General features: G+C 35.1%; 2 pseudogenes; both read left to right on the top strand.

The window, feature by feature from the left end:
* The first annotated feature begins 1,118 nt into the window (after positions 1-1,118).
* On the top strand, positions 1,119-9,043 carry LOC116114596 (annotated as a pseudogene).
* Positions 9,044-14,763: 5,720 nt separating this feature from the next.
* LOC116114585 lies at positions 14,764-20,118 on the top strand (annotated as a pseudogene).
* The last annotated feature ends 2,199 nt before the right edge of the window (positions 20,119-22,317 follow it).

Raw genomic sequence — 22,317 nt, 5'->3', positions numbered from 1 at the left:
TAATAATCTTCTTACATGGCCTTAATATGTGTTGATGAAATTAAGTTGCAAATAATCCTTCTTAATTGGCCTTAATATGTGTTAATAACTGATGTCGCTTAACATTAATGTTAATAATCTTGTGATGTTGTAAACGTTAATGTTAAGATGGGGTTGTCAAATAATCCAAAAAAAAAAAAAAAAAAAAAGGGGATTGCTTAAGCAATTCAGTTATCGCTTAAGTGATCCAATGTTTATAAGCCTTCGTTGTTTAAGCGATACCATAAATTGCTTAAGCGACTGAGGCCAATTATTGTCAAAATCATCAAGTGCACTATCACTTAAGTGATTCAATGTATCACTTAAGCAATCTAGTATATTTAGCATTGGTCACTTAAGCGATGTATTGTATCACTTAAGCAATCTAATCAAAGGCAGAATCAAGATCATCCCAAGTGCACGATAGCTTAAGCGATACCTTGAATTCGCTTAAGCAATCCAGTAATTTAGCCTTGGTTGCTTAAGCGATCTTGTCAAAGACAGAATCAATATCATCCCAAGTGCATGATCGCTTAAGCGATTCCAGTTCTCGCTTAAGCGATCCAGTATATTTAGCCTTGGTCGTTTAAGCGATGTAAGGTATCACTCAAGCAATCTTGTCAAAGGTAGAATCAAGATCATCCCAAGTGCACGACCACTTAAGCGATTCCAAGTCTCGCTTAAGCAATCCAGTATGTTTAGCCTTGGTAGCTTAAGCGATGAAAGGTATCGCTTAAGCGATCTTGTCAAAGGCAGAATCAAGATCATCCCAAGTGCAAGATCGCTTAAGCAATTCCATGTCTCGCTTAAGCAATCCAATATGTTTAGCCTTCGTCGCTTAAGCAATCTTGTCAAAGGCAAAATCAAGATCATCCCAAGTGCATGATCGCTTAAGCGATTCCATGTCTTGCTTAAGCGATCCAGTATATTTAGCCTTGGTCGTTTAAGCTTAGCCTTGGTCGCTTAAGCGATGTACGATATCGCTTAAGCAACCAATTCCAAGGTAGAATCAAGATCATCCCCAAGTGCACGATCGCTTAAGCGATTTCAGATATCGTTTAAGCGATTATGCATTTTTAGCCTTGGTCGCTTAAGCGACCATGGCCGAGGCACTGTCAAAATATCCTAAAGTCCACGATCGCTTAAGCGATGTCATATCTCGCTTAAGCAATCTTGTATAGGAAACTTTTGATCGCTTAAGCGATATCCCATGTCGCTTAAGTGATCATGGCAAACGCATATTAATTTCAGCTTTTCTCTTCAATTTGGCAACTAAAATCACCAACAAATACTAATTCGATCTTTTTTCCTCAATTTGACAACCTAAAATCACTAACACATATTAATTCCATATTTTCTCCTCAATTTGACAACCTAATTGCATCAACACATTAATTCCATATTTTCTCCTTAATTTGTCAACCTATTCGCAAAGTCAAAAGAAGGAAAGAAATACTGAATTGCTTTTCTATAAATCTGAAATATGTCAATTACATGAAAAAATGACACTATAAACAAGAAATAAATGTCCTATATACACCTAAAATAAAAGCAATGTCGGCAGCCTCCAAAATTATCCAACACACCTTCAGCATCAACAATAACAATCGTAGCCTCTTCATCTTCTTTTACAGCACTCTTTCCAACATTATCCAGCCTTGGCCTTGACCTTGGCCACCAAGCATACATAACCCCACAACCCAATTATCAATAGCCTGATGCCTGACAACACCAGCTGATCTAATTCAAGACAATCCAATTATTCAAGACAACCTAATAAGAAATGCATTTCACATAAACTACAAAACTCCTCTAAGTCCAACTTCCATACCTTTTGATGACAGCATCAACAATGACTTTGATTGGGTTCTAGTTAGTCAAAAGGGATCCATATGCCTATAGAAGCACTCAACAGCCAAGCACTCCTAAAAGTTGCTCATTGTATCGTCATTCAATCTATCCATTGGGGTGTTGGTCATGTCGAACTCAATAAATTTTACTGCATATTCCCTGCAATCAGCACTATAATAGAAGGAAGACATTAGCATTAGAATCAGCTTATAGAACAATTGTATTATGTAAGTTTTATACAAAATTTACCTTGCATCATTTGTCAGGACGAGAAAGTGCTTGTGTAGCCACTTTCTCGTCAATAGTTCATCACCCAAGTGTTGAGACATCCCGCTGTCTCGTAATAGCCGTGGGAACAATGAACACAGCGACTGCATCTCCGTGTCCAATTGCCTCTCCCGACAAATACTTGGGTTGCAATCAAGGATCTGAAGCGAGCCCTCTTCTAGTAGCCAAACAACGGTTATCCAATGCATATCCTTGATGTTCATGATGTAGGATACTTTTTTCATGTTTGCCCAACTGTTTCCATATTTGGGCCTTTTCCCCGGTACATATTGCATCATCCTCTCATCAAACCGAAAATCAGCAAGGACATCATCGAAGTCCTCTATGGCCATTCTTTTCCGCTTGCCTCCCCTCGTTATACCTCCTCCATTGGCCTTTTTCATTAACATGTCATATGTACTTACTAGGCTTTGGCCAAAGGCCACATCAGTGATGACACAGTGCGAATACAAAATATCACCATTACTGTTCTGTCACAACCTCATAAGTGCCAATACCTCATCAATGTGCTGCATCAAATCAAAACAGCATGATAAGTGTCTATTCAAACACCGTAGAATGGTTTTTCCTTAGGCAATCTATTTTGTTTTAAGAGATTGCTTAAGCAATTTGCTAAAACAAAACAGATTGTTTAAGCGACCTTCTCCAAAAAAAAAAAAAAAAAAAAAAAAAGATCGCTTAAACGATTCAGTATACAATACCTCATGGAAAACATAAGCAAAAATAAGGAAAAATACGGGAAAATAACTCTCGAGTCGTCAAGCACCTGCCTATTGTTAACATCTTTTCAAATCACTCTTGGGGATAATCCCCGATCTTGCACTTCATACACCCATCACTTTGTCATTGTAATAGGCAAAGAGTATTTTTTCTTTTCCACTATTGCCAACAAAATCAACCTTTAACTCCTCCGTTTTCACTCCCACTTCCTCCGTGTTCCTCCTCACTCTCCTCCATTTTCACTTCCCCACTTCTCTGCATTCCTCCTTACTTCCTCCATTTTCACTTCCCCACTTCCTGCATTCCTCCTCACCTTCCTCCATTTTCACTTCCCACTTCCTCTGCGTTTCTCCTCACCTTCCTCCATTTCACTCCCCCTTCTCCACATTCCTCCCACCCTTCTCCATTTTCACTTCCCCACTTCCTCCGCCTTCCTCTTGCCCTGCTCAGTTTTCATTTCTCCACTTTCACGGACTTCCTCATTTTTTTTCTTCGTTCTCTTTTCTTTCCATATGTTACTGCCGTGTAGGAGATTTTACGTGCTTACTCTTTCGGCTCTCTCTCTAGCTCAAGTTGCACTTCAACCACTTTCAATCCCCCTAACTTTCTCCTCCAGCCTACCAACTTTTTCCGCCACCTTCAACTTTCTCCTTCACCCTTTTCATCAGTCTTCCATCTTCTAAAACCTCTCATAAACGGTAGTTTGTAAAACTATCAAAGAGACTGTATGAGGCTAACAACCTCATTCTCCTGACGTTGACGCCTTGGCAAATTGGTACTTATTGTACCGGTTTGCCAATTGGGTAGAGGCGAACAACCTCTTCATCCTCCTCCTCCTCCTCCCTCTCGTCGACTAGAGCTTGATCCTCTCGGCGCCTCAAACACATGCTTAGCAGTGGCCCTGTAGCTGCACTCACATGTGTGACCCCTTTTAGGTCCCATATTAGGCGACTCCATCCCCTTATCTGCTACATCGTCCATGTTGTGAACAATGTAACATACTCCTCTCATAATTCACCCCTAGTAAGGGTGAGGAGACGGACACTCCCTACAATAAGAAAAAAACAATCAAATTTAAGCCACATTTAACAGCAGTGCATATTCAAAAGATTAAACTTTTATCTTACCCGAACCGCTTGAATTTCCATTTCTATTTTTTCATAGTCCCAATGGGCATACTTCTCGGTGTGTCATCGCAATATCCGAGGAAATTCGGTGCTCATCTGAAGTTTCTTCCGCCCCTCCCGCCTTAGCTAGGACAGGGACGGCCTCATACATCCAAGCCTACATTAAAAAAACAGTCAATACATCAATTAAACACATATAACAAAAAACATAGCAAAAACTATTAATATTTACTTGCATTGCCTATGGGAAGCCAACAAATTGTACGTGTTTGTCTATCTTTCGGACATATTGGCGGTGCTTTATCGTCGTGTCTTTTCCTCACAAAGACTCAATGGTTAGCTAAATGATAACCTTCCTTATGGATAAGCATTAAAGAACTCCATGTGCTTGCAAACCGCACCCAATCCATAAAAATGGCTTTTGTTGGGTCACAAGCCATTAGGATGGAATGCACAAACCAGCTAGACATATCTTAAACTTCTCCGAAGAGGTATACCCACTTCTCTTAACCTTTTCTCTAAATCACATCTTGTAATAGACGACTTCGCCCCACCCCCTCCCTCCCGCCGAAACCTTCTAACCAGTTATTGACTGCCTTACTCTTTATTATTCTCTTTATTGTTCCGCTTCTGGAAATGCCCCACATCTCAGGCTTGTCACAAGGCAAATTCCATCATCCCAAAACGTGGTGGCTTCCCGTCCACCACAACCACATTTCATTTTTTTGTTTTCTTTTAACTGAGTGCAAAAACATAATGTGCTACCTACCCCTAGAACGCCTTATTCTAATTGTCTCCTATGTCCACAAAATGACCGAAACATATCTTTGAATCGGTCCATACCCCTTCTTTGTTCATCTAAAATTCATTTATTCTCGTAAACACTTGCCAACTTGATCTAACCATCACCCTTACGGGGAAATACGGTATCTTATCGCTTACAACCTCCAACCCATATCTTTATAATTTATGCTTTGGAAAATTTTCACAATCAATATAAACTAAATATCAGTTAAAAAAAAAAAAAAAAAAAAAAAAAAAAAAAAAGAAACCAATAGGCTGGAATTTGGGGGATACGGGCTTTGAGGGCATTTGGAAGGTGTTTTTGGCTTCGAGAGGATCGGGAAGCCAATGCGGACCCTATAGGCTGTTGTGACAGATTCGATGACTGGAGATGGCTAGGGATGGTAAGAGGGGGTAGAATAGGGGGCTGCCCTGCATATTATAGGGCTGGCCACAGGCAGCGTGCTCACCAGCCTTGTAAATAGCAGCAGCACCAGCCCGGCAGCACCCAGCCCCTCTATTCTGCCCCCTCCTGTCATCCCAGCCTTTAACCTCCCACAAACAACCCTCCTCGACCTCTATTGCCTTCCTCATCCTCTGAACCTAAACAAAGCCACTCCCCCGATGCCTACCAATTGCTCGACAAAAAGCCATAACTAGGGTAACAATCAAAACCAACTATGTATCCCCCAAATTCTCACAAACCAATAATTTTTTTCATCAAATGTTAAAAATGTACTTTTTCTTCATCGGTGTCCTCTCTCGCCTAAATTCTCTCCGGCGTCCTTCTTTTCAAAACCATTTTTGGATTTTCCTCTTTTTCTTGTCCGCCATCATCTCCTCTACCGCTAGACCGCCTTCACTCATCGGATGATCCACCAATGCGTCTTATCGACAATCTTTGAAGAGTCACTATTGTCAGACTCTAGGATTTGGAGTGGGGTTGAGTTTCCCTCCTCTTTGTTAATATCAACATGATTTTTGTGTAGCTAACAATGCTGCAAAGCTTACGATTGAATATTGCCAGAAATAAAGAACTTTATCGCCTGAAATAACATAGAGATGGAGTGTTTTCGTCGGTCTTTTTTGGGTGGACCCCTCGATTAAGCGATTTTGAATGTGAGGGGTTCCCTTTTTAATTTTCAAAATTTAAACAATTCCATTAATTTTTATTACCCATATACTTTTCAATCTTTTCACTGTTAACTTTTTTTTTTTTTTTTTTGCATTTTTAGTTACACTTAAGTATGCAACCTCAGATTTTTAAGTTAAAAATGCGAACTTTTTTAGGGTCATTTTTTTTTTTTATTTATTCTTCATCTAACTTCTCCACTCAGCGTCACTCATCTATTATACAAAATCCCCAAACTAATTTTACCCTAAGCGACGCAAATTTCCCCACTTCTCCACTCCGTTTGCCTCTTCTTCATTGTTTCCCTGAAATCTGTTCTTCTCTAGTCGTCCTTTTAGTTTGATTGTCGTTCATCGACCCTCGTCTGTTCTCAATCTTTTCCGCCGGCTTTTGATGCCAAACGCTCTTAAACAGCCGGCAACCACTCTTTGTCAGTCTTCTGTCCTAAAAGGTATTCAGTCTTCTTCAATTTTTGATAGACTTATAATTAATAGCTGTTCCTGTACCTTGTCGTGATCACCATCACCAATTTTCGAATCAAAAATCCCTTTTCTCGAAGATTGAAATTCGTCTTGTTTTGAGGGCTTTCAAATTTCATAAACCAAATTGTTGAGAAATTTGTAGAAGAATAATGACCCAAGCTGTGAATGGTACAAACAGATGCCAATCATCACCTGCACCTATCTCACAGCCGCTATCGTCACCACACGGTTGCTCTCTCGATGTATTTATCCTATCTTATTCCTTTCTCTATGTGTTTTTTATTTTCTTTTCAATAGAAGGCTTGAATTTTTGAGTTTTTTGGGAGTGCTTTTTTAGGGTTTTGGGGAGTTTCATGGTGCAATGCTGGTGTGATTTTGTTTCGGGGTAAATGGGTTTCTTTGTTTGAGGGGATTTTAACTGGGTTTGCTTCATAATTGAGAATTTCGTTGCTTTCATTGAATTATAGATCCTGAGTTTTGTTTTGTATTTAGCATGAAAATGATTGGTTTTGATTTTTTTATTGAGATCATTGTTATTGTTTGGTTTTTTGTTTCGATTGGGTGTAATTTTGAGGAGCTCTTGTTTACTTTCCATGTTATTGCTGTTTTTGTGTTACAATTTCATAGATAATATCGCCCTTTAATCTGTGCTTGCATCCAACACTTGTGGTTAAGCATTACAGTTCTGGCGCCTAATCACTAATTTTCTTTTCTTCCGGCAAATGGTTAGTTTCTAATTGAATTGGTAAAAATTTGTTGTTGCCTTTGAGTGTCTCTTTGCATCTCAATTATACTGCTTGGATTTACTGTCGAAACTGGCATGGGTTCTTTAGCATGTAAAGGGAGGCACATCAAGTTATACCTCTACATTGACACAAATTCTCCACAGTAACAGCAATGTTCTTGTTTGTCAAAACCTGTGAATTGTTGATCAAATGAAGTTACTAGGCGTGGAAAGGATTTGTGGATTTTCTTCATACCTGTGATGTCTGAGTATGACTATATGAGCATCTCTGCATTAATTTTTATGAGCATCTCTAGCTACATTACCAATTAGCAAGTTTATGGTTAATACATGATGGTAATGTAGGTTTTGTTTCTCTATAAAAGTCTAGATAGTCAAGTTTGTGGTTAGACATGCTGACCTATAGCTTTTTCACAATTAATAACCTTCTTGTCCTGCTTGATGTTTTTAACATAGCCCGAGGTTAGATCTTATTAATTCAAATAACTATGGAGTCTGAAGTCTATATTTGTCACTCTCTCATCCCCTCCCAACAAAAAAAGTTTTAATTCAATAACTTGACATACTTTCATGCTGCAGTATGAAGTGTATTATTGACATCGAAGTGAGAATAAATTTTGCTTAATTTTTTCTTCTCACACACCGCCTATTTCGTCAGTTCATGCTTCAATATAATATTATAATGGAGAAGATATGGGCAGAAGAGGTTCGTACTGATATATGGTATATTTGGTTACAATGATTTTAATTTTGATAAATTCAATGCTTAGTGACATCTGACATCTTGCTTTTGCAATGAATGGTTCCATCTATTTTAATCTTTCGAGTTTAGACAAGTAAGTTTATTTTGGAAACTTTTGAGCCTAGGATCAAAATGTATTTACTTCTGACGTTTAATATATGAAAGTAATATTAATTATTTGTTTATTTTCAGATAGAATCGTAATAAGTTCATACTGATTTTGTGAATTCGTATCCTCATTTCCATTTTCTGATAGCTATAGAGTGTAATTGAGGGGTGTGGTGTGGGAACTGGAAAAACTTGTAAATTACGAGCTTATATTTCGGAGGAAGTGTTTTGTTTCAAATACAAATACTTACAAGGACAGATTTCACGTTATTCTTCCACAATCACGTAAACACTGTAACTAAACTAGTGGGCTTATTATGTATCAAAAATAAAGATTTAGTTCCGGATGAGCCTTGACCCAAAATCAATGTTTCTCACAGAGCCCAAACTTAATACGATTCTGTGAATATTCTTTAGCCCTGGGCCCCTGGATATTGACTATATTTACTTGGCCCTGTATTTTTTGCTCATTCACAAATTTATGCTGATGAAATTATTTAGTCCAGAGCAAAAGAGAAGCCGCCTACAAGATTGTTGTTTTCAACGACGACGTGAAGGAGCAAGTACAAACGTGTGTTGTATGTACAGTGGAGGATGTTTAATTTAGCATTCAAAGAGAAGAGCATTATTATGACATGTTTGTTTCTTTGTAATGCCAGATTTGGACTATTTGTTCCATATGTTCTTTCTTACTCGATACTATCAGCTCTTGAGGAAACTCTTACAGGGGAAGACTGCAGATTCTTTTACATGCTTTGTTTGGAGCAACATTTTTAACAGGCACTGTTCTTATTGGGGGAATGATACCTTATTTGTCAGAATCATTTGCAAAATAATATTCCTTAGCAATTCATTGACACATGATGGTTAATTTTCATTTTTCCAATTTGCAACATTGTTTTATCGGTGATATTGTTGTTGATAATCACCTGGATGCCATCTGATTTTCTCAAACTATGCAGGTGTGTGTGTGGAGCAAACAAAATCCTTTCATCCATATGAGTTTTTTGGTTTGTTTACATTTGCCGCACTTATCTACCATGGTAGTAAGTTCTTTGTAAGGTTCCAATAGTTTCTGGTTTTTATTCTTTTATTTCTCATTATTTGTAACATGCGTAGAAAGTTTTCCCCAAGAGTACTAATATTTGTTTTTTATGAAGCTACTGCGCTCTTGTTGGTCTTCTACTATGTGTTTTAATCATCTAGTTCTCGTAGTTGAATATATACTAAATTTTCTACTTTTAATCTTTTATGGTTCATGGGGAAAAAAATATTCACAGATGCAGAGATCGATGAAGTTAGAGGAGAATGGACGAGGTAAGTATTAAACTTTTTTTAGTTATTGATGTTTCTGATGTAAAGCGTCATTGAGGGAAAAAATTGTATCAAACTTTTGTTAAATGATATACTATATTATGTTTCGTTTACTAAATAATTGAAACATTGTTGATGTTTAAATTTATTTATGAATGTGATAATTGTTGTTGGTTGAGGAATTTTAGAAGAATTTCATTCCATTTGTTCTATTATTATTGGTATAATTAGAAAATAAATAATTACAAAAAAAAAAAAAAATATTTACAAAAAAAAAAAAATTCCTTGACAATTTTAAGACTATCAAGGATATTAAAAATTTGATTATTATATTATAATTTTTTATATGTTAAAATCCTTGATAGTTCGAAGACTGTCAAAGATTGGGTAAAATTCTTGACAAGTTATAACTCAAGAGATCTGTCAAGAAATTCTTCAGTTAAAAAATGGTCACCATCCTTTCTTGACACTGGCTTCAATGACGAGTGAAGAATTGTCAAGAAACTTTGTTCTTGACATTATTACCCGATAAAAAATGAGGTTTTTCTAGTAGCGAATATATTACATGATTGAGTATATATATATATATATATATATATATATATATATAATATATAATTATATATATATAGATCTATATATATATATATATATAGGATGAATGTTAGATTATATATATATAAAAATTAATATTTGTCGACATGATGGATGAATGTTAGATTAGAAGGTTGATCATGGGTGCCATTTATTTGTCAAATATATTCAAATGGTTTGTAATATTATTTTATTAATTAGAATTTAATAATTAATTTTATTTAATTATCTATTTTATCGGGCCTGTATGCCTAAGATCTAATTTGTAATGGAATCGATTGGATGAAAACCTGAAGAGCATTCGGATGACGATCTGATTGAAGATATAGAATTAGGGTAAATAGTTAACTTTTATTTATTGATGTATTTCGAAAACCCCATGGTTAACTCAGATGCTTTAATGATGCTTATGTATGTTATATGTATGGAATGAATGTTAAAATTAACTAAAGTTAAACATAAGTCTTGCTAATGAAAATTATTAAATCCATGCCTCCCATTTTGAGATAATAAAATTCTTTAACATAAATTTTAATATCCCAAAATTTATATTATGTTAGGGATATGATCTTTATGTCATAGAATTAAGTTAATCTTGTTCTTGGATTAAGCTAACCATGGGCGGTATCACTCTAAATATATATATGGATTCTCACACAATATTAATATAAAGCAGTCAAAATTAACAAATAGACTTTGATAATTTTATTTCTAGTTGTTGAAAGTAGAGGTGGGCATTTGAGACTGGGTCCAAAAACTCAATCCAAAAACTCGGTCCTTGAGAGGATCGGTCCTAGGCGGGACTAGGTCTAAGGAGGAGGGCCCGGCCTGGGCCCAAATTTTTTTGCATTTTTTCCTTTCAGTCCTTTGTACAATTACTAAAACCCAAATTATAGGGGTTAAAATAAAATTTTACAAAATTTATATAAAAAAAAAAAAAAAATTTTACTTGTTTTATAGCCGTTGGCTGTCAGCCAATGGTTACATGACCACTCAATCTCTCATTCTCTCAATCTCTCTACTCCAAATCTCCAATCAAATTCTGATTCAATTTATATTTATATTTATAATTTATTCATATTATTTATTTATATTATTCAATTTTTTTTCTATTATTCAATATCATCTCTTATTCATATTATTATTTAATTTCTTTTCATTTTAATTATTTATTATTTTATCATAAATTCATAATAGATTCCCAAAATTATGCATTCGGAGGATCATCCCCAAATAAGTTTTATGTTCCATCCACCAAAGAAATGGAAGGGTTCATTCCATTTTCACCCTTTCCTCCAAAGGCAGAAGCTACAATTCCACAACCACATTCGATCGGAACGAGGCGTAGCCAAACACATGCGAGCTGCGAGTCAACGGGCACGAGCATAGCCTAACCCCCTCGACCGTCAAAGAGGGTCGTGTCCGATGTATGGTGACACTTCACCAAATCAAACCGGCCAAAGAAAAACGGGGAGGGGGAAGATTTGTGTGGGATATGCAATTTTTGTAGAACCATTATTGGCTCTGAGAAGGGGACTTTGACGATGCGACGACACGTGGAGAAGAAGCACCCCCAAATAATGCAGTTGCCCGATACATCTTCAATCGGATTAGGTAGACAAATTCAAACTGAACTTAATTTTAATCCACAATCCTCAACTCTCTCAACATGGCAATACAATGCACATGTTGCACGAGAGCAAATAGTAAGATTCATAGTTGCTACGGACTCTCCCATTTGTTTATATGAAAATCCTTACTTTATTCACATGATTAAAACTGCATTTTGTCCAGCATATACCTCTGTTAGTAGAAGTACAAGTAGAAGAGACATACTAAAACTTTATAACAAAATAAATAATAAACTTAAAAACGAATTTCAAAATTTTAAAAATATATCTATTGCACTTACATCAGACATATTGGCTTGTAAATCAAAAACTGATTTTTTAATTGTCACAGTATATTTCTTAGATCATAATTAGGGTTTACAACAAAAATTGATGGGTTTTAAACCACTATATGAAAAGGGTAATGCTATTTGTACAAACTCTTTGTACAAAAAGAGTTCGTACAAACTTACGTGGCACATCACAAAGCATGTCATATGGTATTGGGACCCATGTAACTTAATGTCATATTAATGTTATGTGGGCCCTTATGTCACGTGGCACTCACATGATGTGCCACGTAAGTTTGTACAAACTCTCTTTGTACAAAGAGTTTGTACAAATAGTATTACCCATATGAAAAACATAGTGCTGAAACTATTTATTTTATAATTCTTGAAGTTTTACAAGAATATTTATTAACTGATAGAGTTGTAGTGCTAACGCTTGATAATGCAGCTGCTAACACCGCGGCAATCTCTTTATTTGAAAAGAGATTGGATCCACGTGGTGAAGGTAAATTTTTTCGCCAAAGATGTGCCTACCACATCATCAATTTGATAGTTAAAGCAGGTTTAGATGCAATACATTCGAACAAGGAGAGGGTGCGCGTGGCTATAAGATTTATCGTCGACGGTAGCAATAAAAGATGGCAAGAGTACGTCAAATATTGTAAGCAAGAGGACCACTGGTTCGACCTTTGAAGTTATGTATGGACATGCCTATCCGTTGGAACTTCACCTACTTGATGTTGGAAAAAGCTTTGCCAATCAAGAAACAAATTACAGATTTCGTCAACCAGAAGCACTATCTAGAGGAAGTTGTGACCTATGATGATTGGGCGGTTTGTGAATTTTTTTATTCATTTCTTAAAATTTTTTATGATGCTACTAATACAATAAGTGATATTTATTATTCGAGTACTAATTTAGTGTTAGATATTTTACTTCAAATTGTTAAAACTTTTGCTAAATATAGATATAATAACGTTTTAAGGGAAATTGTTTTAAAGATGGAAGAAAAATATGAGAAAAATTGGCTAGATATTCCATTCTTATATGGATTAGGCCTTGTTCTAGATCCTAGGTTTAAATTACACGTAGTTAACTGTATAATTACTGAGTTAGGCTAGTATTTAGGACATGATTATACGTCTTATTTGACTAACTTAAAAAAAAAAAAATTAGATAGCCTTTTTTCTTTATATGAGAACACGTACAATGGAAGTGGAAGTAGAACATTCAGGAGAGAGGATCAGGACCTTGATGCAGCCCTCCGTCAAGGATCGAGTAAGTGGACATATATGGAACGTGGCGGAAGTAGCAACTCCAGCTCATACATACATGGACCAAATGAGCTGAATCGCTACCTATAAGTGAACCTATCCTTTATGACGATGGATATTCTTCAATGGTGGAACCAACATGAAAGTCGATTCCCCATTGTAGCCCAAATGACACGTGACATTTTATCTGTGCTGGTTTCTACAATTGCATCTTAGTTAACATTTTCAACGAGTGGTCGGATTGTTGAAGACAGAAGATGTTCTTTAACTGATAAGATGATTGAAGTGATAACATGTTTACGGGATTTGACTCAAGCAGAAGAAGACTACAACAACACCCTTAAGATCCCGAACTACTCGAACTCTTTAGGAATACAGATTTGAATGATGTAAATATTGTTGACGATGAAGATGAATAATTTAATAAAAAAATATTATTTAATTGTTTATTTGTGAAGGGTGAATGTGTGAAATGTGAATACTTCATTTATGATAAAAATTAAAATTAACTATTAATTAATTAATTTTTTTACATTAATTAAATTTTTAGAAACTTACTAATCTACCCCTGAAAAATACTAAAAACCCCCTACAAAATTTTATTTCGCATCTAAAACATAAAAAAAGATCAGGAGGGGAAATTTTTTTTTCCAGACCCATAGGACCAGTCCTAGGGACTGGTCCGGGTCCTAATATTGCTCATGGGTCTGAGACCAGTCCTAGGCCCATGAGCTACCGGTCCCAAATAAAAGGACTAGGCCCGGGCTTGCTTGGGATTGGTCATTGACTAGCTCTAGTTGAAAGTAAAGAAATATTGTGTATCTTTTTAATGATATCACTGAAAAAAAAAAAAAAAAAAAAAAAAAAGTATAAGTTAGCCTAATCCACAATTCACTGGTCACTGATTATGTTCATATGGTGTAACGTGCTAAAGGGTCGTTGACGTAAATTTTTTCTTTTGCAAAGGGAAGAATCTTCACTCTTAAGATTACAAAGCATTAATTGAAACGTTAATAGAATTACTTCTTCAAATATAAAGGAAGGGATTCGATTTTTATAAGCAATTTGCTAGTTTAATCAGCTAATTTGAGGTGTTTAATTATTAAATTAAGAATAAAAAACATGCTACTACTAAAATAATATGGATGTTCTTAGAACTCCCTAGATGCAAAAATAATATAGAAAAAATCCATAAAGGATACGCTTGAGAAGAACATGACCTTGAAAACAATGAACTAATCATTGAAGCTTAAACATCATTATCATTAATTTGGTCTGGTTAAAGAAAGGCACGCATGTTTCCAGAATAGGTAAACTATTATATAATAAATAACTTGAACCGGTCAAAGATTATTTTAAAAACCTTAAGATGGATTAATCAATTAAATATTCTCTGCCCTCATGCTAGATCTTTAAATAAGTTGAACTAAAATAAAAATTGCTAGCTGATAATCTCTTCAAATTTTGTTGTATACATATATATTTAGCTAACATTCCCCTATATTTTCTAATGGGGTACATGGGTCATGATATTTTTGAAAATCATTATTAAAAAACATGATGATAAATGAATAATAATTTTCAATAGTTAATCAGTATGTATAAATATATGAATCCTCGATCATAAAGACACAATAGCCAAGACTCAAAGAAATTAAAGTTGCCTTATATTCATTGCAGCAAAAATGGTTACCGTGGATGAAGTTCGCAAGGCTCAACGTGCTGAAGGCATTGCCACAATCATGGCAATTGGAACAGCCAATCCTCCCAATGTCTATGATCAAAGCTCATATCCAGACACTTACTTTCGTATGACAAATACCGAGCACATGACCCAGGTCAAAAACAAAATGCAGCGCATTTGTAAGAAATACTCTTTTCTAGCTAATTTTCGTTTTTTCAAGTAGTTAAAACCCTTTATAAATTTGAAATAAACATAATTATAGGGGTTAAAATTTTTTTACAAAATTATATAATAAAAAAAATTTTACTTGCTTTATAACCGTTGCTGCCAGCCAATGGTTACTGACCACTCAATTTCATTCTTCATTCTCTCAATTCTCAACTCTCTACTCAATCTCCAATCAATTCTCATTCAATTTATATTTATATTATAATTTATTTATATTATTCAATTTTTTTTCTATTTTTCATATATATCTCTTATTCATATATTATTTAATTTCTTTTCATTTTAATTATTTATTATTGATACATAATTCATAATAGATTACTGAAATTATGCCTTCGGAGGATCATCCAAATGAGTTTACGTTCCATCCATCAAAGAAATGGAAGGGTTCAATCCATTTTATCCTTTCCTCCAAAAACACCAGCTGCAATACACACCACATGACGTCGGGACGAGGTGTAGTCAAAAAAATACGAGCTACGAGTCAACGGGCATGAGCATAGCCAACCCTCTTGACCGTCAAAGAGGGTCGTGTCCAATGTATGGTGACACTCACCAAATCAAAACGGCCAAAGACAAATGGGGGGGGATTTCGTGTGGGATATGCAATTTCAGGAACCATATTGGCGCTGAGAAGGGGAATTTGACGAGCGACGACAGTGGAGAAGAAGCACCCCCAAATAATGCAGTTGCGATACATCTTCAATAAATTAGATAGACAAATTCAAACTCAACTTAATTTTAATCTACAATCCTCAACTCTCTCAACAGGGCAATACAATGCACATGTTGCACGAGAGAAAATAGCAGATTCATAGTTGCTACGAACTCTCCCATTTGTTAATGAAAATCCTTACTTTATTCACATGATTAACCTGCATTTTGTCCAGCATAGACCCTGTGTAGTAGAAGTACAAGTGAAGAGATATACTAAAATTTTATAACAAAATAAATAATAAACTTAAAAACGAATTTCAAAATTTTAGGAATATATCTATTGCACTTACATCAGACATATGGGCTTGAGATCAAAAACTGATTTTTTACTGTCACAGTACATTTCTTAGATCATAATTGGGGTTTACAAACAAAATTGAGAGGTTTTAAACCATTATATGAAAAGGGTAATGCTATTTGTACAAACTCTGTACAAAGAGAGTTGTACAAACTTACGTGACACATCACAAAGCATGTCATATGGTATTGGGACCCATGTAACTTAATGTCACATTAATGTATGTGGGCCCTTATGTCACGTGGCACTCACATGGTATGACACGTAAGTTTGTACAAACTCTCTTGTACAAATGCATTAACCCATATGAAAAACATAGTGCTGAAACTATTTATTTTACAACTCTTGAAGTTTTGCAAGAATATTTATTAACTGATGAGTTGTAGTGCTAAGCTTGATAATGCAGCTGCTAACACCGCGACAATCTTATTGAAAAGAGATGGATCAGCGTGGTGAAGGCAAATTTTCCACTAGAGATGTGCCTACACATCATCAATTTGAAGTTAAAGCGGTTTAGATGCAATACATTCGAACATGGAGAGGGTGCGCGTGGCTATAGATTTATCATCAGCGGTAGCAATAAAGATGGCAGAAGTACATCAATATTATAAGCAAGAGGACCACCGGTTCGACCTTGAAGTTATGTATGGACATGCCTATCCATTGGAACTCCACTACTTGATGTTGGAAAAAGCTTTGCCAACGCGAAACAAATTATAGATTTGTCAACCAGAAGCACTATCTAGAGGAAGTTGTGACCTATGTGATTTGGCGGTTTGTGAATTTTTTATCATTTCTTAAAAAAATTTATGATGCTACTAATACAACAAGTGGTATTTATTATTCGACTACTAATTTAGTGTTAATATTTTACTTCAAATGCTAAAACTTTTGCTAAATATAGATATAATAACGTTTTAGGGAAATTGTTTTAAAGGTGGAAGAAAAATATGAGAAATTGGTTAGATATTCCATTCTTATATAGATTAGGCCTTGTTTAGATCCTAGGTTTAAATTACACGTAGTTAACTGTATAATACGAGTTAGGCCAATATTTAGACATGATTATACGTCTTATTTGACTAACTTAAAAAAAAAAATTGATAGCCTTTTCTTTATATGAGAACACGTACAATGGAAGTGAAAGTAGAACGTTCGGGAGAGAGGATCAGGACCTTGATGCAACCTCCGTCAAGGATCGAGAAGTGGACATATATGGAACGTGGCGGAAGTAGCAGCTCCAGTCGTGCAACATGGACCAAATGAGCTGAATCGCTACTTACAAGTGGACCTTCCTTTATGACGATGAAGGAGCACAGACATGGATATTCTTCAATGGTGGAACAAAATAAAGTCGATTCTCCATTGTAGCCCAAATGACCGTGACATTTTATTTTGCTGGTTTCTACAATGCATATGAGTCAACATTTTCAACGAGTGGTCGGATTGTTGAAGACAGAAGATCTTTTAACTGATGAGATGATTGAAGTGATAACTGTTTACGGGTTTGACTCATGCAGAAAAGACTATAACAACACCCTTAAGATCCCGAACTACTCGAACTCTTTAGGATACAGATTTGAATGATGTAAATATTGTTGACGATGAAGATGAATAATTAATAAAAAAAATTATTTAATTGTTTATTTGTGAAGTGTGAATGCGTGAAATGTGAATATTTATTTAGTTAAAAATTAAAATTAACTATAATTTATTATTTATTTTTTAATTCTTAAAAACTAAATATTTAGAAACTTACTAATTGCCTTGAAATACCAAAAACCCCCTACAAAATTTCATTTCTCCCCTAAAAAATAAAAAAGATCATGAGGGGAAAAAAAATTTCCAGGCCCATAGGACCAATCCTAGGGACTGATCCGAGTCATAATATTGCTCATGGGCCTGGGCCGGTCCTAGGCCCATGAGCGACTGCTCCCAATAAAAAGGACTAGGCTAGGCTTGCTTGGGATTGGTCATTGACTAGTCTAGTTGAAAGTAAAGAAATATTGGTATCTTTTTAATGATATCATTAAAAAAAAAAAAAAAAAAAAAGTAAAAGTTAGCCTAATCCATGATCACTGGTCACAGATTGTCATATGGTGTAACGCTAAGGGGGGTGACATAAATTTTCTTTTGTAAAAGGGAAGAATCTTCACTCTAAGATTACATAAGCATTAATTGAACGTTAAGAATTACTTCTTCAAATATAGAGGAAGGGATTCGATTTTTATAAGCAATTTGCCAGTTTAATCAGCTAATTTGAGGTGTTTAATTATTAAATTAAGAATAAAAAACATGCTACTACTAAAATAATAGGATGTTCTTAGAACTCCCTAGATGCAAAAATAATGTAGAAAAAATCCATAAAATACGCTTGAGAAGACACATGACCTTGAAAACAATGAACTAATCATTGAAGCTTAAACATCATCATCATTAATTTGGTCTGTTAAAGAAAGGCACGATGTTTCCAGAATAGGTACACTATATATAATAAATAACTGAACCGGTCAAAGATTATTAAAAACCTTAAGATGGATTAATCAAATAAATATTCTCGTCCTATGCTAGATCTTTAAATAAGTTGAACTAAAATATAAGCTAGCTGATATATCTTCAATCTTGTTGTATACATATATATTTAGCTAACATTCCCCTATATTTCTAATGGGGTACATGGTTCATGATATTTTTGAAAATCATTATTGAAAAACATGATGATAAATGAATATAATTTTCAATAGTTAATCAGTATGATAAATATATGAATCCTCGTCATAAAGACATAGCCAGACACAATAGCCAAGACTCAAAGAAATTAAAGTTGCCTTATATTCATTGTAGCAAAAATGGTTACTGTGGACGAAGTTCGCAAGGCTCAACTGCTGAAGGCACTGCCACAATCATGGCAATTGGAACAGCCAATCCTCCCAATGTCTATGATCAAAGCTCATATCCAGACACTTACTTTCGTGACAAATACCGAGCACATGACCCAGGTCAAAAACAAAATGCAGCGCATTTGTAAGAAATACTTTCTAGCTAATTTTGTTTTTTTAGTTTACTGCTTTTATATTTTCTAAGTGCTAATATCTTCAAGGTATGAAAATTTTAGGATTGAAAATAACCTATTCATATTTAATGATTTCAGGTGATAAAAGCACGATAAAAAAACGATACACTACACAAAGAGAAGTTATGAAGAGAGATCCGAACATTAATTCATACAAGGCACCTCATTAGATACTAGGCAAGATATGGCAGCAACATTGATACCAGAGTAGGCAAGGAAGCTGCAACCAAAGCCATCGAGGAATGGGGCCAACCCAAGTCAAAAATCAATCATTAATTTGTTGTAGCACTATGGGAGGATCATACCGGGTATGACTACCAAATTGTCCAGCTCTTGGGTCTTGATCTGTATATACCGAGTCAGTTGTACCAACAAGGTTGTAATGGAGGTGGCACCGTACTTCGTATTGCTAAAGACCTAGCTGAGAACAATAAAGGTGCTCGTGTCCTCATTGTATGCACCGAAATAACTCTCGTCGGCTTCATTGCCCTACTGAAACCGATGTAGTCTTTTTGTAGCCATTCTTTGTTTTCGGTGGGCCTGCAGCTCTCATAGTTGGTGCAGACCCGATTCCTGGTGTTGAAAATCCCATATTTGAACTCATCTCTACAGCCCAAATTAGTGCTAATAGCGTTGGGGCTATTTGTGGGAGTATTCGTGAGCACGGGTTACGTTTCATATGGGAAAGAAGTTCCTGACCTTATTTCAAACCATATTGAGAAGCGACTAATGAGGTATTCCACCCTTTAGGTATCACAGATTGGAACTCAATCTTTTGGGTGCACATCGGGGGGCCTGCGATTTGGACCAAGTGGAGGCCAAGTTGGGTCTTCAACCAGAAAAGTTACGTGCGACTAGGCAGTGGCTTGCTGAGTATGGAAATATGTAAGTGTAACTGTATTGTTTATTTGGATGAAGTAAGGAAGAGTCAACTGAAGATGGGTTGAAGACCACAGGAGAGGGTCAGAATGGGGAGTGCTTTTCGGGTTTGGTCCAGGGCTATTGAGACATTGGTCCTCCATAGTGTTAGCATTGCTTAGAGGATCCTCTTATGATACTTTGCTTTCATTTCCCTCTTTTTTTTTTTTTTTTTTTTTTTTTCTCCCATATGGTTATTTTCAATAAAAGTATGCAAAAATATGTCTAAAAGAACTATGATTTTAAAATTGTACATCATATTCTTTGTCATAAATAAAATATCAAAAATAATTTAGTAATGCTTTTAATTTTCTTTTTCCTGGATCTCAAAAATTGAACATCATAAAGTACGATTTAAGTTAAAATGTGTACTAGTTATTATAAAGTATTGAGAATCATTATCATAAAATTTTAAAGGTATCTAGCGGTATAATTGGAGAGCTTTAAATTGGTTGGTCTTTCCAATCCAAGGTGTCTGTGTAGAGCTGGAGAGCTTTTAAGTTGATTACTCTTGTTAGGGTGTCTAGCGATAAAGTTGGAGATCTTTGTACTTGATTAGTCCTGCTAGGCTGTCTGGTTTAAAGTTGAAGAACTTTGTACTTCACTGCACTTGATTTAGTTATCAAAGATATAAAATCTCATCACAATAGTGAAGATTTGGCACATTTGTCACTCATATTTTACCTAATCTTTACAGGATCTAAAGACACATGACAGTTCCACCATCTAACGGCTATGATTAATTGTTTAATTTTTTTTCATTTTTACTGGTGGCGAATCCAAAATTTCAAGCAAGGGGGGAAGGAAATTCACTAGTGATATAATTTGAAATTTTAAAAATATTAATAATATTGAAAGTTTAATTATTTTATTCAACAAAATAACAGTTATCCTCAGCAAAATTTGATGTTTTAAAGTCGATTGTCAATATCATTAAACACATTAAATAAAGAAAATCATATCAACATATGAAACCCATAAGACACTAATTTAGTTAAAAAGTAAACTAAATTCAACAAACCAATCAGAAGAGGATTTTTATGCTAATAAGATATTTCCTATATTAAAAACATAAAAATCAAGTTTAGGGAAAAATATGAACTTTAAGTTTTTTTACCTGTAATGAGTTCAATTAAATTTGTATAACATGGGCCTATTTATTTATAATTAGTATTATTTATCTTGGTTTTGAGTTTGGTGATTGGATAATTATCTAGAAATTTATGAGATTAGGGTGTAATTATAAATTTGTAAAACCTTGTGAAATTTTTAAAAACATTTCATGTGGCTGCCCACCCTAGGCCAGTGCTTGCTCCCTCTGCTTTTGCCACTAATTAACTTAATTTAGTTATTCATTATTGTAAAAAGTTATTTCTTCGCATACGAACTTTACATGGACGGCGATTCTTTCTCTTCTATTACACACCCTAGCTCATACGCTAATTTGAATTGAAGAAAATATTTCGACAAATTTGTACTCTAGTAAATATCAAAATCCTAGAAATATAGTCAAAAAAACTAGAACAAGAAGTTGCATTGATTTTATTGAACCGAAAAAAAATAAAATAAAAAATTAATTGAAAATGAATTGTATCGGTACAGAACTAAGTGGCAGCTTTGTTATAAACAAAGAGTTTTTTTTTAAACAAAAAAAAAAAAACTTTTCCGCACAGGAGCTCTTTCTTTATATATATTGTGTGTGATGAAAGTCTATGACTATGTTTTATATGAATGAGTTGAAAGGCAAGATGGTGGAAGTGTCACATGTCTTTATATTCTTTAAAGATTAGGTAAATTAAAATGAACAAGGGATCCAAATCCTTAGTAAAAATGTCGATGCGAATTTTCGTAAGTCGAGACGTCAACACACACCAACCAAAGGTACTCGGCTGACTCCTGGGAGCACCGAGTAAGATGGGTGTGCGATTCTGGGAATCAGCATAGGGACCATGTCACATGCGGCGGAGGTCAAGGTGGTGATGAGCCTTCTAATAGATAGATGATAGATAGAGACGTTTTTAAAGTGGTTCGGCCGTGAGAAAAAATAGGGCATACATCCACTGTATTTTATTGCTTTGTGTAGTGTTGGGAATGCAGAGGACGGATTTTCCCGGTGATCGGAAAAATAAGATGATGGTCCAGCTGCTTCTGTGTCATCGCCTTAATTAGTCTGTGGATTAACAACATTTTTTTGCTGATGGTGTCTTCAAAATTATAATCTCTCAAGCTTCAACGAATTCTCTCAAAATGAGATACTTCACTAAATATGTTTAGAGTTTTGGTGCCCACTTGGCTCTTGCATGTGTAATAGCTCCAATATT

The sequence above is a fragment of the Pistacia vera genome, unplaced genomic scaffold (assembly GCF_008641045.1).
Source record: "Pistacia vera cultivar Batoury unplaced genomic scaffold, PisVer_v2 Contig714, whole genome shotgun sequence".
Classification (NCBI taxonomy): Eukaryota; Viridiplantae; Streptophyta; class Magnoliopsida; order Sapindales; family Anacardiaceae; genus Pistacia; species Pistacia vera.
Note: the sequence above shows the minus strand (reverse complement) of the source record. Positions and strands in the feature narration are given on the sequence as shown.